Genomic DNA, 20942 nt, shown 5'->3' on the forward strand with positions numbered 1-20942 from the left:
TCAAATCAGTGCTTAGCTTGAGGAAAACTCACTTCAAGCCTCCAAGAAAGCTTTCCTACTGGTTGGAGCTCTTAATTCCCAGTTTGAGTTTCCCTAATAAATCCCAGATTGCTCAACTTCCATAACACTGGTCTATGAGCACAGGCAGCAGTTAACCCTTCGCAGCCCCACAGTGAATAACCTCCTCCTCCTGTTTTATTTGCCTTCAGTGCCTGTTTCAGGATAAGCTGCACACCGGGGAAGGGGGCCAGATACTCAAAGCCTGCAGTATCTATCCCCATCCAAAAATCTAATACCCCTGCTATACAGCACACACTAATTTCTTGCTTGTGCAAACTGTACAAAGCAAAGGGCTGCAAGGAATGGGTGCAAGGAATTCAGATTCATTTTTCGCATGCTGTAACCCCAGGCTACCACACAGCAGCATCCACAGCCGATTAGACCAACACACAACCTAATTATCACAATGCAAATGGTGGAATAGCAAGCTCTACAGAGTTTCATGTTTGGGAATGTTGCTGTTGCACATTGAACCTCAGTGAGCAAACAGGAAAGCCAGGCAATATTTTTCATCCACAAAAACCTTTCCCAGAAACAGACTTTCTGAACAATTGGCAAGGTTATCACCATCATATGTATATATGTAAATATTCATGAGCACATTTACAAATGTTTGTCACAAGCATGTTTGTGTAATCATGTCTGATTTTTTTCTTCCTAAAAAGCATTTTTTAAAGCAAACCTATAAAGTTTGTTTTCAAAGAAAACCATGATACAGACTTCCACTAAGAGGCAGAAGTCAGAAGCATACCAACAACCCACCCAGTGCCCAACATTAAGGCACAGCTGTTTCTAGCAGGTAAGGGATGCAGCCAGCATCACATCCCCACATCTCTGACCTCCCACTGCACCTTCCAGAGGAGCTGCCTGGAACAGCTGTTGGCTCAAGAAAGTTAACTCTGACCACTGCAGAGCAGGAGATAGCTACTGCTGAGATAGCAGCAAGTGCCACTCCAGAGCTCTCAAAGCACTGATGGCCCTAAGTATCTTCACAACTTCTACAGGAACAGAGACCCCTCGGTGTTTTCTTCTCCATCTAGGCTTCTGTGGTGGGTTGACCCTGGCTGGGGGCCAGGTGCCCACCAGAGCCGCTCTCTCACTCCCCTCGTTCACCAAACAGGGGAGAAGAGGCATAACAAAACGCTTGTGGGTCGAGATAAGGACAGGGAGAGATCACTCACTAATTATCGTCACGAGCAAAACAGACTAAACTTAGGGAATTCATCTAATTTATTACTAGGCAAAACAGAGTAGAGCAATGAGAAAGAAAATCAACTCTTAAAACACCTCCCCCCACCCCTCCCATCTTCCCAGGCTCAACTTCACTCCCGGCTTCAACCTTCCCCCCCTCAGCGGCACAGGGGGACGGGGAATGGGGGTTGTGGTCAGTTCATCTCACGGTGTTTCTGCCGCTTCTTCATCCTCAGGGGGAGGACTCCTCTCATCGTTCCCCTGCTCCAGCATGGAGTCCCTCTCACGGGGTGCAGACCTTCAGGAGCAAACTGCTCCAGCGTGGGGTCCCCCACGGGGTCACAAGTCCTGCCAGCAAACCTGCCCTGGCGTGGGCTCCCCTTTCCATGGGTCCACAGGTCCGGCCAGGAACTTGCTCCAGCGTGGGCTTCCCACGGGCCACAGCCTCCTTCAGGTGCCTCCACCTGCTCTGGCGTGGGGTCCTCCACGGGCTGCAGGAGGAATCTCTACACCCCCTCATCCTTCCTCCATGGGCTGCAGGGGGACAGCCTGCTTCACCATGGCCTTCACCATGGGCTGCAGGGGGATCTCTGCTCCGGCGCCTGGAGCTCCTCCTGCCCCTCCATCTGCACTGACCTGGGTGTCTGCAGAGTTTCTTACATCTTCTCACTCCTCTCTCCGGCTGCAAAAGCTCTCTCTCTCTAAGTGTTTTTCTTCTTCTTAACTATGTTATCACAGAGGCGCTGATTGGCTTGGCCTTGGCCAGTGGCGGGTCCGTCTTGGAGCCGGCTGGCATTGGCTCTGTCAGACACAGGGGAAGCTTCTAGCAGCTTCTCACAGAAGCCACCCCTGTAGCCCCCCCACTACCAAAACCTTGCCATGCAAACCCAACACAGCTTCCCTCTAGTCATACATGCTCTTCCCACTCATGGCTGGGCCAATGCAGTGGGCTTGACCTGACAGGAGTCTCCAGTTGGCAGCTCAGCACCAAGTGGGGCTCCTCAACCTCCCACACCAAGGAGAGCCACCACCATCACCACCCCACAGCAAGCTCAGGCACCTGAACCAGGCCATTTCCCAAGGCCACAGTGACAAATCTGTCCCAGCACAAGCATCCTCCCATGCTGCATTTCCCCACCTGCCACCCCCCATTTCTCACCCAATTGACCCCAGCAGGCTGGAGGCTTGCTGTCAATGTCTCCATTTAACCCAAGTTGTGCAAAAAGCACCCCAGTGTTGTCCTATACACTGCAGTCTCACACAGACACACACCCCCCACACTAATTCTGATGTTTGTAAACACCCTGGTAATAAAAATAAACCCACTGCAGCAGAGCTGTACACATCAAGTCATAGCTAGAGCAACCTCCTTGGAAACTATAGAGGCTGAATGAAAGCCAGGATCTCTCATTTATGAATAAATACATTTGTAAAGACCATATAGTTTGAGCTACACTTTGTGACTCAGCGTGATTTTGCCTGGAAATGAGCTGGCCTGGGGAGTTATTTTAGTGCAGTTTCTGCTTTAGTGACTCACAAAACTCCCACAGCTCCCACTGACAAAGCAACATAGCAAACCTTTTTGTGAGCTGGATCTTACAAAAAAGCTTAATCACATGTGAAATTTCACCCAGATGAACCTTCCCAGAGAAGTCAGAGATGCTATTCCCTATGTACAGAACAACATACAGAGATGGAGCTTTCATGGTTTTCCTGCATTGCTCTCCTCCACCAACATGTTACGACAGAGGCATGGGATGCTCCTGTGGTAGCTTCACCAGAAATCCCACCATAAATCCTGGTGTGTTTGGCTTTCAAGTCACATCGGGTTATGCTTTCCCACATTGTCTCCAAACTAATCCCCCAGGAACACCACGGCACTTTCCCAAGTGCTCTGGCTGGTAACCCAGAGGTGCCAAAGCAGGGAGAGCACCAGGACACATGGTGGCAAGGTGCACACTGAAAAGTAAGGCCACCCTGTGACCACTCTCAGGGGGTGCCTGATTTCTGACAGCCAAAGGTCATGCTTTGGAAAGCATTCCACAGAAAATTGCTCACCTCCCAGCTCCAAGTGTCACTCTTTTGTTTAATCAGCAAAAAGCTGACAGAAGTCATGACAAGCTTTCTTGGTCCAGCATCACCCTGTTTGTACTTCAGGTGTCTGACAGTAGGGAATACCAAAGCTAAATAAGTCTTAGCACTACCAAAGTACAAGTCATGACCATGTTTTTCCTAGCAATCATTTTCCTAAGACATTAGCCAATAAGTCCCTGAAAGGATGGACATTTTTCACTGCAAGCTGACCATTTCAACACAACATTTTCCATCCAGATTTCCCCAGCAGACACACCCAGTCCCTCCTGCAGCGCTTACATGCACCTTGGCAGTGATGCTCCAAGTCTTGTACCCAGAGTAGAGCGCAGACAGACATGGGTCCTGTCCCACCAAGGGTGCCTGCTCCGAGCACAGCTTGTGTACGAGACTCCAGCAGCTCTGAGCTTGCACTGCAGACTCCTTCAAACCTTCCCCAAGTAATCAGGTCAGTATTTAGGCAGCAAACACCAAGCTTCCTGCTGTCACAGCCACATCTCAGGGCTCTTGCACAGGGAGCACAAATACATGGAGTTAGTTTGCTCCAGGGAAGCTACAACATGCAGTCACCTGCAATGCCCTCCCAGGCATCCTGCCACAGCTCCAACAACTCCAGTTCTCAAACACTAAAAAACCCCAGTGCTGGTGGTTAAACACACCATGATGACTCTGCACACAGCCAGGACTGGATTTGGGATCAGATGAAATCACGAAAGTGAAGGGAGAGAAACCAAGCTGGCAGCACAGGCAGGGAGGGATAGCAGCTTTAAGTATTAGTCAGAAAGAGTCAAAAGTTCATGTTATTCCCACAGCAAAAAAGTGCTGTGAAGGCACTGCGCTCAGGTTAAGGACTTCAACACGAGGGAAAGGATTTTCTCAGCAAGAGCTTCCCCCCTCACAACATACCACTTGCCCCCTCTTCACAGGTACAAAGCCCCAGGCAGAACTTAACGCCAGGCAAGCAAAACCGCAAAATCCAGCTAGATACCAGCACCTCCCAGATAGCTTTCCAGGCTGGGAGCTCAATCACCATGGCCAAAATACTCTGCAGCAACCCACAGCATGCTAATGGGGTCATGTACCAAATCCACACTGTACCAAGCCATTCGCTGCCTCCAGAAGAGCTACACCATGCGTACTACCCATAGCTGAGTTGAAGTCCAGGATGTGCTATGGGGATGAAACACCCTCAGGGCATTAGCTCTGAATCCAGAGGCTGAGCATAAAGCTGAGATGGGGCTGAAGACTAGAATGTTCTCCTGAAGTCCGCTCTCATCCAGAGAAACAGCTCAGACCTGAGCCCAGAAGGACATTTGCAAACCTCAGGCTTGCTCACGATCCTGTGAAGCCTGGCTCTGCCGAGGCTGAAGAGGATTGTCCTGCAAGCAGGCAGCCTGCATCAGGAGAGGCTCAGGCATAACTCTGTTTCTCAGGTAGCAAAATAGGAGTGATGAAATTGCTGCTGTGGAGGAGAGCAGCAAGCCCCAAGGCATGCACCGCTACTCCCAGAGGTCCTTCCTACCCCCTTCCCTGGGACCTGCCCACCCAGAGCATCCCTGCATCCACCTGACAGCCCAGCACACTTTGGCTATGGTGAAGGCAGGACATTCTCTGCCACAGGCATTTCCTTCCGCATTTAACACAGACCCAAGTACAGGGAGATGCTGAAGCATGATCCAGGCACATATCTAGCCTCATTTACAGACAGGCCTGTCTGTAACAGAAAGATAAAAACACTGACCCACAGGAAGGAAAAAAGATTATTTTCTTCCTCCTCACAGCCTCTGAGACTGGCTTACTATTTGAATGTCCTCAAACACCCCAGCAAATGCCTGAACAATACAGGTTATAGCAACACAGCAAGGAGACTTGGCCCAGATCCTCACTCCGCATAAATCAGCTCTGCTTTAGTGGAGCCAGAGCTTTACAACAGCAGAAGATCTGGCTCACGCTCAGCCCACAAAACCAGCTGCCATCAGAATCATGCAACACAAATTAAACATAAGGTTTTCCAATCAAGCCTCACATCAAAAGTGGAACTATATGATTCAAGTTACAGGCACTGCTTCAAGCTAATATTTGTTTTACCTTAATTACTGTGCTATTAGCCTCTGCAGTAAACTTAAGTTGATAGGCAAGATCCTGCTGGCAGCCAACAATAACTGCTGAGGAGTCATTTCTAGTGATGCTTACTCAGTTATCTAATGCCACAACCACAATTAGCTCTATCTGGCCAATTAGATTCAGGCTGCCTTTCCTGTGAAAAGACCCCTGGATGGGATCACGTGTATTGCACATCTGTGGAGCACACCACAGAAGGACCCAGCAATGCCAAGGGACCAATCCAGCTGTTCAGTGGTGCCTTTGTCACATGAAACAGCCATAACATTACCTTGAGCATTGCTGGGCTTGCAACTGTTCCTGCACCCCACAGGAAAGAGAAGGATGCTCTGGGCTCCTGCTCTGCCCCTCCCTGCACCTTCCTCTCTATTTTGTTATCTGTAGTCCCAACAGAGTTCCACAGAGAAGCAGCAGATTACTTGGGGAAGCCACACGTTTCCCCTTTACCAAGACATACCATAACGTGACTCAGCAAAACACAAAAGCTGTTGTGCAGCAGTCTGCAGGCAAGCCTAGAAGGGATGGTGCAATACTCCCAGGGTGGCTTAGACCCAGACTTCAAGTTCAGCTTGATAACTGCAGGGGAGCTTCCTGTAGCACTCAAACAGTACCTGAGGAGATGATCTCAAAGAGTTCACGCTGAATGGTCCAGCAGCAACTCAAATACTGCCCTGGCAAGTCCCCACTAACAGCCTGTCAGTGGCTGCTGGAAAAACCCTCTCCAATATCCATTTAATTAGACATTTCCATTTCTGACTGTGAAAGGTTTCTCACCTGCATGCTAAGCAGATAAGATCAGATCAAAAGTTAACACAGATAACATCTTCCTCACCCAGCAGCCTGGTCTGAGAGCCAGGGTGATACCTGCTCACTCCCAGAGGGGTGGTGGGAAAGGCCACCTCATCCTGAAAGGACCACTTCCATCCACATCAGCCCACAACAGCCCTTTGGTGGCGTTGGCTGCAGCTGTCACACAATCAGGACATGGCACTGAAGGTGGCAGCGCAAAACGCTGTGGTCCTGCACCAGAGACAGTCTGGCACCCAGACAGTGTCCTGAGCTGTAGCATGCAGACCAGCTGCTAGCAGCCTTCCTGCTGGTAGAGGCTTTGGGATATAAGTTTGTCTCAGAGGAAGGAACCTCATATAGCTGTGGAGTTTCCAGCAGGTGAGGACCAAGGGATGGAGCTAATCTTCCATGGATTTCCTGGAAGACAGACAGCTGTGAAAATCAGCCTCTCCACACCTCTGTGGCTGGAAGCAGGAGGCAAAGCTTTCATCCATCCCTTCTCTCCTCCTTGCCTACCCAGCCTGAAAGCTCTTTGGAGCAATGACTGCATTTAGCTAACAGACCACAACATCTGACCTTGCCCCATGACAGTCCACTTTTTCCAGACTGTTTTGGAAGTGCCAGCAAGGAGCTGTGCTTGCAAGTCACTATCTCTAGCAGCAGCCAGAAGGAATTTCACTGAGCAAGAGGTCAAGCCTCTGTGGTTTACCAATAGTTCCCTTTCACAGGGCAGCCCCCAAGTCTCAAAGCACTGATGCTTTGGAACTGCTGAGGCTGGAGGCACCTCTGGAGATTGCTTAGTCCAACCTGCCTCTTCACAGCAGTCAGCTGTAGTGGGTTGTTCAGGGTTGTCTGGTCAGCTTTTGATAAATTCTGAGGATGGAGACTCTTCTGCTTTATGTTTTTTCTGCTTTAACTAACATCCCACTCTTTAATCACCGAAAAAAAAGATTTTTGTAGTAAAGCATTCAGATCAGGCAACATCCAATCCCAACAGTAATAATGAGTTGAGTTGGCTGAAAATGAGTTGGGAAGAAAAAACTTCAGCTAGAAACTATTTTGCTGGAATAAATCTGCTTTTCAGAGTTGTTGACTTTTTGACAAGATGAAAAACTCCAACTGGAAAATATCTACTTTGCATCAAAAACTTGATGAGGCAAGAGAACAGAAAACTTTGCCTTTCAGTTAAAGTGATCTCTCAAAATGGAAAAGTTTGCACTGTTTGTTTTCATTTCATCATTATATTCTCCTTAACACAGGAAAACATTTCCCAGCCAGCTCCACCAATTAGCAGACGGGCTGCTCTGCCAGCCTGAGAAGTGACACCATGCCTCGAGCACAGCGCTCCCGCCGCGGGGTGCTGCGCTGGCTCACGCGAGCCCCGACAACGTGCCTTTGCTGCTGGCTGGGGCTTCACGTGGCCCCAGACTGCCTCCCACCGAGCAGCACTCCACTCCAGCTGGAGACCCACAGGACATGTCATTGCCCAAATACCTCCACAACTCCAAGCCAGCAGGATTGCTTTGTACACAAAAACCCTTGCTCCAGCAACATCCAAGCCCTGGGTTTGGCTTTTCTGGACTCAGGGTAGCAAACCCCAGCCCTTCACAATCAACCTGGCCCTTTGAAACAGAGCAGAAGTGGATGGACAAGCTCATCTCACCACCCAACTACCATAAACGTGCATGTTATGAAAGCCCAGCTCACATCCACGACGTGCCCCACATTCCCTGGAGATGCCGTTCAGGAGGAGCAGGGCGTGTGCACACGCCTTTCTGTCCACGGGCTGTTCTGGTTGTGGTGTGCAACGTGAGCCAGGGGCTGAAATAGCATCTGTTTTTAGCAGGAAGATGCTGCAAGGCTGTGACACCCGCCTGCCACGCTAAAAATGCAAGGCAGGAATGTTCAGTATCCAGCCAAGTGAGCCTTGAGAACAGAAATACCGGCTTTGTACAATTAATCTTTCAGTGGAAGAGAACATCCCCCAGCCCGCCCTTAGGAAACCCAGGGCAACCCGAGATGGAGCTCCTGGTCCCTCACTCCTAAACAACAAACAAGAGCAGAACAAAGGCAAGGGCATAAAAGGAAACCCTGCACGGACCTGCCACCAAATATAACTCAGGAAGGGGACGATGCATATAAGCAGCAAGACCTCTCTTACACATGGATTGCTTAGTTTATCCGCATGGATTGTCACGTTTATTTACTCAAAATACTTTTTGAAGTGGTTTAGCTGCAGCAGACTCTTGCTTCTGTTTTTGTTTCCCCCATACACCCCCCACAGCTCCCCCCCAGTCTGCAGTGCTTCTGTCGGAGCAGCAGACTGCACACGAGGATAAATGTTTTACAAGTCCAGGAAAGAAAATCCCTCAAGTAGTTGTGGTTGCTGAGTTATGGTGAGTTTTGTGTCTGAGAGCCTCCTGGAATGACCTGAGCAATTGAGGTCACTTGAAGCAGCCTCTTGATGACTTCATTTTCCTACTTGTTAGCAAGCCCCTGGCCTGAACGGAGCTGATAGATGCCGCGCACCACGGAACAATTCATCTGTCTTAAAAGGCAGAATACAGGCTTGTATGTCCATCAAGAACGTCACAGGAGCACAGCAGAAGGACCCTCCCAAGAGAACCAACTTTTGTGTTTGAGCAGCCCTTCTCTACCCAAACCTTTCCTTTGAGATCCAGAGCTGGGATGTCAGTTTTAAAAGTGAAGCTGTGAACAGCTCTGACAAGGAAAGTCAGAGCACTAATGTCATCACTCCTGTGACCCTTTCCACATCTGCCTTCTGGGATAGCTTTGTCAGCCAACAGTTTCACTCGGCACAGGAAGTTGTCCCCACTTTTAGACCACATCTCAGCAAAAGGGAAAGCAGCCCTCACCAAGTCCTACAAACAAGCCATGAAAAAAACCAAACCAAATGCTTTCTCAGGACACAAGATCTGCTGGAGCCTCTTACCTTTGGCTTGGTAGCAATGCACACAAAGCTATGTAAATCTGATGATTTTCCACAAATACAGGCTTTCTGTTATCAGTGAATCCCCGGCTCTCCTACAGAGACCAGTTCTGGCTTTGACCAAGACTCACTTGAAGCCATCTGCAAGGGCCATCCTTTACACTGATCCCCACGAACAAACCCAAAGCACACTTGATCTTGATGTTCTGCAAAGCCAACGACCAAACCCCCAATCACTAAAGTGACCATGGTCAAGCTTTTAGGCAGTTGCTCACTAATTCAACATCACTCAGCATTGCTTTTAACCACAAGCTGGAGATTAGGCACAGGTTTTTCCTCAGATGATGAAGAACATACCTGATCCCAAGAAACCTTCACAGGCTTCTGTGAACCAGGTTACACTGATTCAGTTGGTGCACACCATCTCCACAGTTCTGTAGCTGTAGAGCAATTGTTTTGTGCCTTCTAGATGGCAGCAACTTTCTGAACACTGTGGAAACAATCTTTTTTCCTTTATCCATGGAAGTCTGAAGGTCATGAGATAAATGTAGTTGAGGAGGAGGACAGGGTAGAGCTAAGGGTGCTGACACACTCCCTGGACATACACAGACTTGGAGGATGCACTGCTAGAGCTGGCCAGCAGTGCAGAATAAATATAACAAGCATATCCAAAGTTATATGAAGAGGTTTGCGGTGATTTCTACAGCAACTGCCAGGGAAACTGTTAATCCTTTTCTGCAGATGAGCAGGACTCAGCCTGGACCCATCTGGTGTGACAGGGGCCACAAGGCAGCTGCTCAGCAAGGACAGAGGTCCCAGCAGCACACACGTCCTCTCACATTGAAGCCTTCACATCAGTCATCCACAGTTAAAACTGTGCTCTGCTTTTCTACAAGTATCCCCAAGGTATTTGCCCCCAAGTGTCCTGCATTCCTCGTGCACTCCTGCAAGGAAGCTTTTGATATGATTTTCAAGGGAAACCAACACCAAAGAAGCCTGGACACAAGTAACACAAGTTTCTTCAGAAATATGAGTGCTGATCACCAAAATTAATCGCTTCAGCATTCTTTTTCCTAAGCTGTGATCAAGAAAATACTACTTTGAATTTGTGCGTAGCTGTCCCTGAAGCTCAGCCCTCTGCAATGCTCTGTTCAGCCTTACAACACCCTCTGCTTGCTTCTGCCGTTATCTCCATCTCACAGAAAACAAAAAGTGAGAATCAGAACAGTCTTCCCAGAGGTGCAAAGTAAGAGGGTAAGAGCCAAAAACAAAAGCAAGGAGTTGCCATAGCAAGTGCCCCAGAAGGCTGCCCTTTCCCTGGGCTGGTAGGGAAGGGATTTTTCACCTCATAAAGCTGGTTCAAATGAAAGTACAGACCACCATTTCCAAAAGCATCCAGAGATGTGTGCTGCCAACCATGACACACCCTGGGTTGGAGTTTCCTTAGCAAAAGGTGAAGCCCCCCTGAGATGCTGGGCTTCCAGACACCCTCAGCCACATCCAGCCCATCACCTGTGGGACTCGGCCCTCCACAAGAAGCACTTAGCTCCCCAGATCACCCATTGGGCTTCAGATACTCCATATTCAGAGGGGCCAAATCAGGGCATTTGGATCCAATTAGTTTTCCTGATCTGCCCTGAAAGTCAGCCAGGGCTGAAGCTGTTCCAGCCACACATATGGCTTAGAGCAGGAAAGGCACAAGTCCCTCGAAACATCCTCTCCAGCATGTATTTCACAATAGTGCTGTTCTTCACTCCAAAAGGAAAAAATTAAAAAAAAAAAATCACTCCAGTACTATGAAGTTTTCCTTCTCAGCAAAACTGACCATGCCTCCCCTATAGCAATTTTTTGTCTCCTCTCTCCAGCCATGCGTTATCAAACCCCTCTGTAAATTTCACAGAAAGCAGAGCCTATGGGCAAGACAGAATAAAATTAATTCCTTAATTATTTTTTTTAGGAGCAAAGAAACTTCAAGCTGCAGAAAACCCGTGGGCTCACACAGCCATCTCCCTATTCCGCAGCAAACCGTTCCTTTGCCACATCCGAGCTGCAGCCAGGAGCGGGGCTGGGAGGAATGTCACACCCGCCGAGGCGCACACAGGCAGCAGTGTTCAGAGCCAGCTCCCAGACTCTCACCGCCCCACACCAGCACCAACCCGGCTGGGCTGTAAACACGCCCAAGGTCCCAGCACACTTGCTATTGCTGCACCTCGTGTTTTGGGGAGGGAAAAGTTTCCTTGCCCAGTTTTACCAGCTCCTCCTCCTGTTATATTCACGCCCAGCCCCTGCAGCCACAGGCTGCCCTCCTGTTTGGGCACAGCCTGGGGCCAGCGCTGCTTATTTGCCCTGGCACAGGCACACCCGGGATGCTCAGGGCAGCAGCAGCAGGCGCTGCACACCACCACAGAAACATTGCAGCACAGCTGGGTGACGTGACAGCCCAGAGTGCTGCCCAGCCCTGTCCAGAGTTTTATCATAGTCCGGAGCGAGATACTGCTCAGTTACCATAGTCTAGAGACAAGTGTTAGGTGACAGAGCAAAGGACAATACGAAGGAAAGAAGTCAGATATCTCCTGCTCCTTTGCTAGGGGAAGTCAGGGAAGTTTGTGGAGCCCAGTCAAGGATTTCACCCATCTGGGTCTTTCTTTGGGTCTGAAGTTCAAATGGATCTGAAGATTTGGCCCAAACCCTCAGCTTTGGGTGGCTGGAGAAGGACTAGAGGCTAGCTCCTAAATCCAGATAGCCAATGTTGGCCCCAAGTGTATCTAGTGAGTGAGCGGGGATGGGTCTGGATGGGCAGGACAGACTATCAGAGGAGCACCCAACACCCCAGCTGGCCCATGGTCACCCCAGGATAACTTAGAGCAACCTCCAGGCCTCCTTAAGAATGAAGAAAGGAAGTCAGAGTATCTCAATTTCTTGATCAGGCTTCAATTCCTATTTAACACAACTTTTGGATCCATTTTTCTGCTATACAAACTTTAAAATGGACACTTTCATCCAAACCAGCCAGGGCTGTGCTGAACTCGAGGAGCCTCTGCAGAGTTTGTAACTCCAGCTCTGTCCCAGCCAGACCACAGAGGCACAGGAGGAAGCAAGGGCCCATAGCTTATCCAGCAGGTCACTGATCAAACATCTGCTTTCCATGTTCCCCTGGGCAGGGCTCCAAGTGCGTAACATATACATCTGCCTGTCTGCCCCATACAGCACATGCCATTTGTCTTCAACACTGCTCACCAGTGACCCCAGCAAAACTTGGTGGGGCCGAGTAAAAAAGCAGCTCCCCACAAAACACACCTCATCCCTTGGGACAAAGGGAGTCTAGAAAATAAAAGCTACATGTGGAGCAGCCGTGATCCCCGCCCTTAAAGCAGGGCTGCAGAGCAGCTCAACCTCACCAAGTACAATCGAGCAGAGCCATGAAGAGCATCCCTTCCTCACAGCAGCTTTTCTGCAATCCACAGCCTGAGCCCAGCAGACAGGGCTGTTACAACCCTTCCACCTGGGAGGCAACAGAAACATCTGCAGGCTGATGCATGGACAGGGCTGGAGGAACTAGGGGAAGCAAGTGCTCAACAGGGAGCCAGTCCCACCCACCCAGAGATGTCTGGAGCTGGACTGCACCTCAGCAAGGTGTTTGGCTTTGGGACAGCCTGAACTGCCCACCACCCCCACCCCCCAGTCCCAGCTTGACAAGCCCATGGGCTTGTCAAGTCCCACAGTTGTACTGATGAAGACCAATTGAGCCCCATTGGGATGGCAAGTTTCTCACAGCCCAGGGCCCAGTGGAGCAAGGTAGAGACACCCAAACCACCAGACAGGGATCATGGGATAGGCCAGTTGCAGTGGCTTCAGCTCAGTGGCAGCTGCACAGGCTCAGCATCCCTGGGGCCTCCTGCACCATTGCTGGTGACCCGGACTGCTACAAGGGCTGTGCAGGGACCACAGCAGTGTCCCAGAGGTGACAAGCCTTGCCAGCTGGCACAGGGAGATCTCAGCACAGCACACATCACCTGCAGCCCACAGAAGCCACCAACAGGTACCCAAGAGCTGACTACAGCTCCTTGAGCCTTTTGTCTTCCTCAGTGTATCCATCCACACGTGCAGAAACGCTGCTGCTCCCACTTGACAAGGTGGCACAGAGAAGCTTGCTGTCCTCACCAAGACACACCAGCATGAAGCCAACTCCCAGTCCTATGCCATGGTGACATTCATGGGCCACATAAGCACCATTTATCCCTGCTATTCCATAGGATTTTTTGTACAATTTTAAAACTTTATTTGAAAGACCCATACAAAAAATACCTTGGCTATTCATGAATTAATGAGAGTACAGCTATATAGAGCTATTACACACCCATTAGCCTGCAGACAGAGCAAATAACGCCTAGCTTTTTAATTCAAAATATTGATATCTCCATCGAGAGATGTGGGCTGCACACCCACAGTGGGAGATCACCCCCACACAGGACTCACCACCCCGAGCGATGGCAGAAAACGTTATAGGAAGGTCCTGAGAGCAGATCTGTCAGATCGCACTGCAAGGCTGTGGCACAGCAAGGGTCACCTGCAGCATCAGGCACCCCCTCAGCCACGCAAGCATCATCTCTCCTCTACTTCCACAGTAAAACCTACAGCCCGACACGCAGGCAGAGGCTGCGCCAAGGCACATTCCCACCCCAGGGCAAAGCCGCAAGAGCAGGGAGTGACGTACCAGGTACGTGTAAACACGTAACTGCAAGAAGGTAGAAAGGATCCAGGGAAATGCAAAGCACCAAGAATTATCCTATAGACTCCAACACCACTTAACCTGTTTGCTTCCTACAGGCAAGTGTGCGTGTTACCGGCCTCCGCAGAGGTGTAAGAGCGTACCTGTGGGTGTGTTAAAACGGACAGAGCCTCACGATCCCCGCGTTCAAGCTACGTGTACCACACCAAGCTGCACAGAAAATCATTTGTTACCTGCTGGAACACACACCACCACCCCACTTGACATTGCACAGGCAGTGAAGCCTTAAACAGCCAGCCTGAATGAGCCACTAATGGCTGTAATTAGCCACTAATCACACTCAATTCCTGGGGACCAGTGAGGAGGGAATTTACACCTGGGGGAGCGACCTGCCACGAACAACTCAGATGAGCCTCACCGTTTTCTGCTGAGCTGCCCGTGACAAAATCCTGGCATGTTCAGACATTTCAGAACACTCATCACGCACTTCCTAAGGAGGTAACTCCTGGCTGCGCTGTGAGCTGCACAGGTCCAGCGTGAATTCAAAGTTTCTCCCAGTCCTGGGGGACAGACACCGCGACCGCTGACCCCAGAGCAGAACTGACCAAGTTCAAACATCACGTTAAAGGCTCAAATTCAGCACGACGTAGCCACCACTTCCCAGCACACGACCTTCTCGGCTTGGCCAGCCACAGCTTCACTAATATTTCTGCAGTCATTTTTAAGTTTCAGCCCAGTGGATGTTTAAGCTCATAAATGAGAAACCCCAAAGTTTTTGCAGGAAACCAGCGTGAGGGAAATGCCCATCCTGGAGGTGCACACGGCAGGCATCCTCCAGCTTTCTCCACTTTAACCCTGCCCATCACCCTGGCACAGGGCACCCCAGCCCTTACCTGTGCGTGGGCTCCTGAAGGTGTTGACAGAAGGTGTTTCCATCCGTGTCAAGTAGTCAAATGTCTCCTGCTCTGAAGGGTCCAGGATTTCTTTCAAAAAAGCATCCATTTTTCTCACTGAATATACAGTGGGGGAAAAAAAAAACCCAAAAAATAATAGTATCACATGATGCCAAATGGCCAAAACATTTTTCTTCCCTTTTTTCCTCCCTTTCAGGGACAGCCAGGCCAGGAGCAGATTGCAGGAAGCTGCTCCCCTGCCAACAAACACTGTGTTACTATAGAGATGGTACAGCACAGCCGCTCTGCTGCCTCGCACACCATCCTGCTCCAGGTCACTGAGAGCCCCTGAAGTCAGCGTGAGCCTGACTGAAAGGATTTGAACGTGGCTTTGGGTATTAGACACTTCACACAGAGCTCACTGCTTTTGAACGGTATTGGGCAGGTTGCAAAGTCATGCATTTTAACAAAAACACCAGAATTGGACTTCATAGGTTCAAGCCTCCATCCTGCCGGTGCTGTGCACATACGAGGCAGCCGAGCTACAGCTACACCATTGCACATACTTTTCCACAACCCTCCCCCTTACCCAGCACATTTGCTTTTGCCTGACCAAAGAACTAAGGGTATAAAGCCTAGGACTCCTTTACTGAAGCCCAGTCTCACCCATCCCAAAGCCGGAAGCTGCACAGCAGGCACAGGCAAGGTTTGCAGGCAGTCCTTGAGCTTCCCTTCCGATACCCACTCTGTCCCTGTGCTGCCAATTCCCCCAGCCTCAGCTCATCCTTCCCCCCCTCCTTCCCCATTCCCTACCCCTGCTTTCCCCTTCCAGCCCCAACCCCCACCCCCATTTTTACACCTCCCAACCCCCAGTACCTGGATGCAGCAGCCAAGCGAGGAGCAGGGCAGCTCTGCTCAAGGTGGGGCAGCCACCAGCCCCAGGACACACTCAATAATGGCTGGGTGCTTATTACAGCACAAAGCACCTCAAGCACCCATTAAAACGAGAGGGAGAAGTTCTGCCCAGGTGCTGGAGGTGCTTTTCAACCCCCAAAGCCACCTCCTCAGGCGGCAGCACCACCAGCCAAGCCCTACCCCAACTACCACCTTGCACACCCTGGGAAAGGGCTTTTAAACGTCATGGGGAATTTCTCCTTTGACAAGTTTCAGCTGAATCAGCCAGCTGGTCTAAAAGCTGCCGGTGTGTGTGGGGCGGGGGGTGAGGCAGGCACTCAGTGCACTTACACAGAGCTCAGTTCCTTAGGAAACAAGCCTAAAATCAGCCTAGAAGCCTCCAGTCATTCCCGTTGTCCTGCGCACGGCCCTTGTACAGGCTCATCCGTCTCTCCAAATGTTTCCTTGTCCCCTGGGTACCTACCCACAAGGGCATGCGTTTTTCTGGGCAGCTGACCCAAGTCCTACATGCAGTCCTGTGACAGTGGTGGTACCATATCACCATCCTCCTCCAACACCAACTCTCCAGAAACTACACATTTTGGCTAGAAAAAGTCCTCCTGGTCGCTTCGGTGCTGCTCCTTCCGTGACTCTGTCCCTGCAGCCTACGTTGCACACAGAGTTCAGTTGGTATCATCCTTCCCACAGCGTGAACAGAACACCCACACCCAGCCCTCTAAAGGAAACACCAATTAAATGCCTAAAACAACCACTGATCACCAAGCTATGGGACCTATTTCCCCACGGATAACGCACATGAGTCTATCCAGTGGTTATTGCGCGCGCCTGGGTGTCCAAAGAGCTGGAATTAATCCCTCCATCCAGTAAACACACTATTTTGCTGACAGATTGGGAAGTTTAATTAATAGCAGGAACATATGTTAAGCCACTCCAACCAAACAGGCTTAGTTCATCAGATACAGTACAGCCAGAAATACCTCTGAAATTTGAAACAAAAAAAGAAACCCTGAAAACCCAAAATGTTCTCAATTTCTGAGCCCATGCCCTGGGACTGATGCTGCTCCATGCGGTGCTGACCCTGCTCATCCTTTGGCTCACAGAAATGTGGGATTCCCATTAAACCCAGCATTAACCAGAACCTGCTCGTTAGACACCAGAATAAAAAGCAAATTTTGGCTCAGATATTTCATGAATCCTAGGTCCTTTGGCTGGCAGTTGATTTCATGACCTTTAATAAAATAGAGAAAAAAAAAAAACGAAAAAAGAGAAAAGGGAGAAATTTATTTTACAGGAAGAAAACCTCTTTAAATACCTTCTTGTCCTCCCAGTGGCTCTTGGTTACTGGCAGCGTCAGAGCCTGCCTCTAGCTGGGGAAGGATTGCTGCTGGGAAATGCTGCCACAGTTGCTCGGATCTCCTGATTTGCTTTGGGTCGGGTCTGTGCCAGGAAGAGAGGCTGTGACTCCTGGCATAAAATCCCCTCACAAGCAGCCAGTGAAGCTGCTGGTGTCTGCTTGATCTGCTCGGCATGCTGTCGCTTGCTGTGATGCTGCCGCGCATCACCACTGTCCCCAGGATGAGTTTGGTGCTGAGCATCCCTCTCTGCAGGTGAAAGGCAGGGCGTGCGCTGAGCCTGGCGCCAGGCAAGGCAGGGGGTATTGCTTTTTTGGGAGTTCTTTTGGATGATTCAGCCTCATTTGAGGAAGCCACATCCCACGCAGTTTGGAAGCTGCACCAGGCACGCAGCTGGGCATCGCTGCTGCTTTCACAGGCAGGAGCTCTGGTGAGAGCTCACCTGGCTCTGGTCCTCTGGCCCACTGGAGAAAGCTTCTTTAATTCCCCCTTACAACTTAACCCGCCGGTTACACCATGGCGTGACCGTGACGGATGTGGTGGGGGGTTGTGGGGGCAGCCTTGCCCTCATCCCGGGCAGCTGCTGGCGGCGGGCAGGGCGATGCTGCTCGGTGCCAGCTTTGCGAGAGCCGCGCTCGGCCCCTGCGATGGGCAAGGGGCTGGGGACGGGTGTTAGGGGGACCTGGGTGGGTGCTGCCTGCCACTGCTGGATTCACACGTGATTTTTATCAAATTGACCGCCTGGAGCCAGGCAGTTCCCGTGCAGGGAATTTATGATCCAGGTACACGTACCAAGCAGCAAGTGGGAGAAAGGGATATTATTATTATTTTACTGACAGGCAAATGTAGTGGAAGAAGGTGAAGGGGTTGGGTCCGCCAGGGAATTTGCTGACATTGGTGTAGTAATACCACTATAACCAGCAGAACGTCCACAGAGAAGCGAAGCTGATAATGCTTCCCTGCTACATTTTGACACTGGGATAAGACCTCAGCTCCAGAAGCATGGGGAGCTGATCCTAGGTCCTTTAAAAGCTGGCTACTGGCCTTAGCCATCACGTAACAGCTCAGCTGGTGCCTTTCATGGGTCTTTGCAACCCCAGCAAAAGCAGCACCATGCGCCGGCACAGCCACGGAGCATTGCCTGCGAACACGGCTTGGTGCTGTCTGTGTATCAACTGACAGACTCGTAGAACTTCTAAATATTCTGCTTTTACCTCTGTATATTTTTAAAATATCGAGCCAGGCACCGGGAGCTCTGGCCTGCTGAAGCAGAAGGTGGATTTCATGACAAATCCTGCATCTGCGTATTATACTGAAGAGCCACAGAGGAAAAAGTTTTGCAATAGCAGGAGGAAGAATGGGCTGACCTCATTGATATTTTCTACACAAATCTTTGGGCAGCTTGTGGTTCCTCCCAGAGCTTCCAGTTTGCTTCTTATGACAAACTGCAGGAGAAGAGGCAGTCTGGGGGAGGAGGCTGGGCAAGAGCCGGATCTCCAGGGAGTGACAGGGGGGTTTCAGCCCGTCCCTAATCCTCCTTCCCCACATGAATTTGTGTGCTCTGAGCCCAGAGCTGCTGTGCTTCCCCTCTCCTGGTCCCTGCGGGGGGCACAGGGAGGGGACAGGAAGGGGGCGAGAAGAGGACAAGAAGGGGATGAGAAGGGGATGAGAAGGGGACGAGAAGAGGATGGGAAGGGGACGAGAAGGGGATGAGAAGGGGACGAGAAGGGGATGGGAAGGGGACGAGAAGGGGACGAGAAGGGGATGCTTCCCCTTGCAGCCCCACACACTGTGATGTCCCGCCAGGTCAGTCCCCGCTGCAAATACCTTTAGGCACAAAGCAGGTGTTTTCTAACTGTGTTGGGTTTGCATGGCAAGGTTTTGGTAGCGGGGGGGCTACAGGGGTGGCTTCTGTGAGAAGCTGCTAGAAGCTCCCCCTGTGTCTGACAGAGCCAATGCCAGCCGGCTCCAAGACGGGCCCGCCGCTGGCCAAGGCCAAGCCAATCAGCACCTCTGTGATAACATATTTAAGAAGAAGAAAAACACTTAGAGAGAGAGAGCTTTTGCAGCCGGAGAGAGGAGTGAGAAGATGTAAGAAACTCTGCAGACACCAAGGTCAGTGCAGAAGGAGGGGCAGGAGGTGCTCCAGGCGCCGGAGCAGAGATCCCCCTGCAGCCCGTGGTGAAGGCCATGGTGAAGCAGGCTGTCCCCCTGCAGCCCATGGAGGAAGGATGAGGGGGTGTAGAGATTCCACCTGCAGCCCATGGAGGACCCCACGCCAGAGCAGGTGGAGGCACCTGAAGGAGGCTGTGGCCCGTGGGAAGCCCACGCTGGAGCAAGTTCCAGGCCAGACCGGTGGACCCGTGAAGAGAGGAGCCCAGGCCAGGGCAGGTTTGCTGGCAGGACTTGTGACCCCGTGGGGGACCCCACGCTGGAGCAGTCTGCTCCTGAAGGTCTGCACCCCGTGAGAGGGACTCCATGTTGGAGCAGGGGAACGATGAGAGGAGTCCTCCCCCTGAGGATGAAGAAGCGGCAGAAACAACATGTGATGAACTGACCGTAACCCCCATTCCCTGTCCCCCTGTGCCACTGAGGGGGGGAAGGTTGAAGCCAGGAGTGAAGTTGAGCCCGGGAAGATGGGAGGGGTGGGGGGAGGTGTTTTAAGAGTTGATTTTATTTTCTCATTCTTCTACTCTGTTTTGCCTAGTAATAAATTAGATGAATTCCCTCTCTAAGTTTGGTCTGTTTTGCTCGTGACGATAATTAGTGAGTGATCTCTCCCTGTCCTTATCTCGACCTACAAGCATTTTGTTATGCCTTTTCTCCCCTGTTTGGTGAATGAGGGGAGTGAGAGAGCGGCTCTGGTGGGCACCTGGCCCCCAGCCAGGGTCAACCCACCACACTAACCAACCTGCAGAGCTCAGCTGGAAAGCAGTTGGTTTTCACCTGGAGCAGGTGCATGAGGACTCCCTGCGGGAAGCCGGGTGTAATTCCTTACCCGACTGCACGTGGGAGAGGGATTTGGACGCTCGTGGTATGTCTGGGTTGAGTAACGCCTCTGGCAAGAAGCGGAGGAGTTTGGGAAGTGTGTAATGGTGCATCTCGTGCCACAAGAGCCTCGGAGGGCTTCAGATCCGCGGAGGGGAGGGGTGGATTGACCACCCGTGCAGGCAGAGCTGTGCAGGCATTGCCTGCTCCCCCCGCCCGCCCCAGGGCTCTCCCATGGGGCAGGAGCTGGTGGTGCATCCTGCACCCCACACACAGACCCTGCCTCCTCCCTGCACCCCACACACAGACCCTGCCTCCTCCCTGCCAGCCTGCCCTCCCTCGGGGTCACCCCTGGGCTGCCGGAGGGAGCGGTGTGGCCCCTCTGCATCCCCAAATGAAGGGTGAAGGCTTGGGCGGCTGGGGAGGAGGGAGAACACATCTTCATCTTATTTAGCGGCAGATTTTAATAATCACAATCTTGAGGACTGCAGTCAGATAGCAGGAGGGGAACGCCCGTGGCGGAGACAGAGGGTGGGAGCTGGAAGGCACCGAGGTAGGAGGTGGGGCAAGATGGGGAGGACGCACCCATAAAGACAGCGGACAGAAACCAGCAAAGTCCACATGGAACAACCCCGGGAGTGGGGATTGGGGCCCGTCATCGCCCCAGAGCAGCCCCTCTCGTGGGACAGGCAGTGTTTTGGGGCTACACGAGTCATCCCCATCTCCATCCCCATCTCCGTCCCCATCCCCGGTGGCTGCGCATGGGCATGTTCTGGCACCTCCATCCCTCTCCCCAGCCAGCGGCAGGGAACTTGGGCGCTCCTGCAGCCGAGCCTCTTTGGTACCGACAGTGACTGTTTTCA

The 20942-nt window shown here is 51.3% G+C and overlaps 1 protein-coding gene across 1 annotated transcript in view; it reads right to left on the reverse strand.

Annotated features, from left to right (window-relative positions):
• Positions 1-14942, reverse strand: part of TEKT3 (tektin 3) — an 80694-nt gene extending 65752 nt beyond the window's left edge. Inside the window, exon 1 of the mRNA XM_054846577.1 lies at positions 14825-14942. The gene's annotated coding sequence lies outside the window, so the exon portion shown is untranslated. The remainder of the gene's footprint in view (positions 1-14824) is intronic.
• Positions 14943-20942: the final 6000 nt, after the last annotated feature.

Source organism: Grus americana, chromosome 18 (assembly GCF_028858705.1).
Source record: "Grus americana isolate bGruAme1 chromosome 18, bGruAme1.mat, whole genome shotgun sequence".
Lineage (NCBI taxonomy): Eukaryota > Metazoa > Chordata > Aves > Gruiformes > Gruidae > Grus > Grus americana.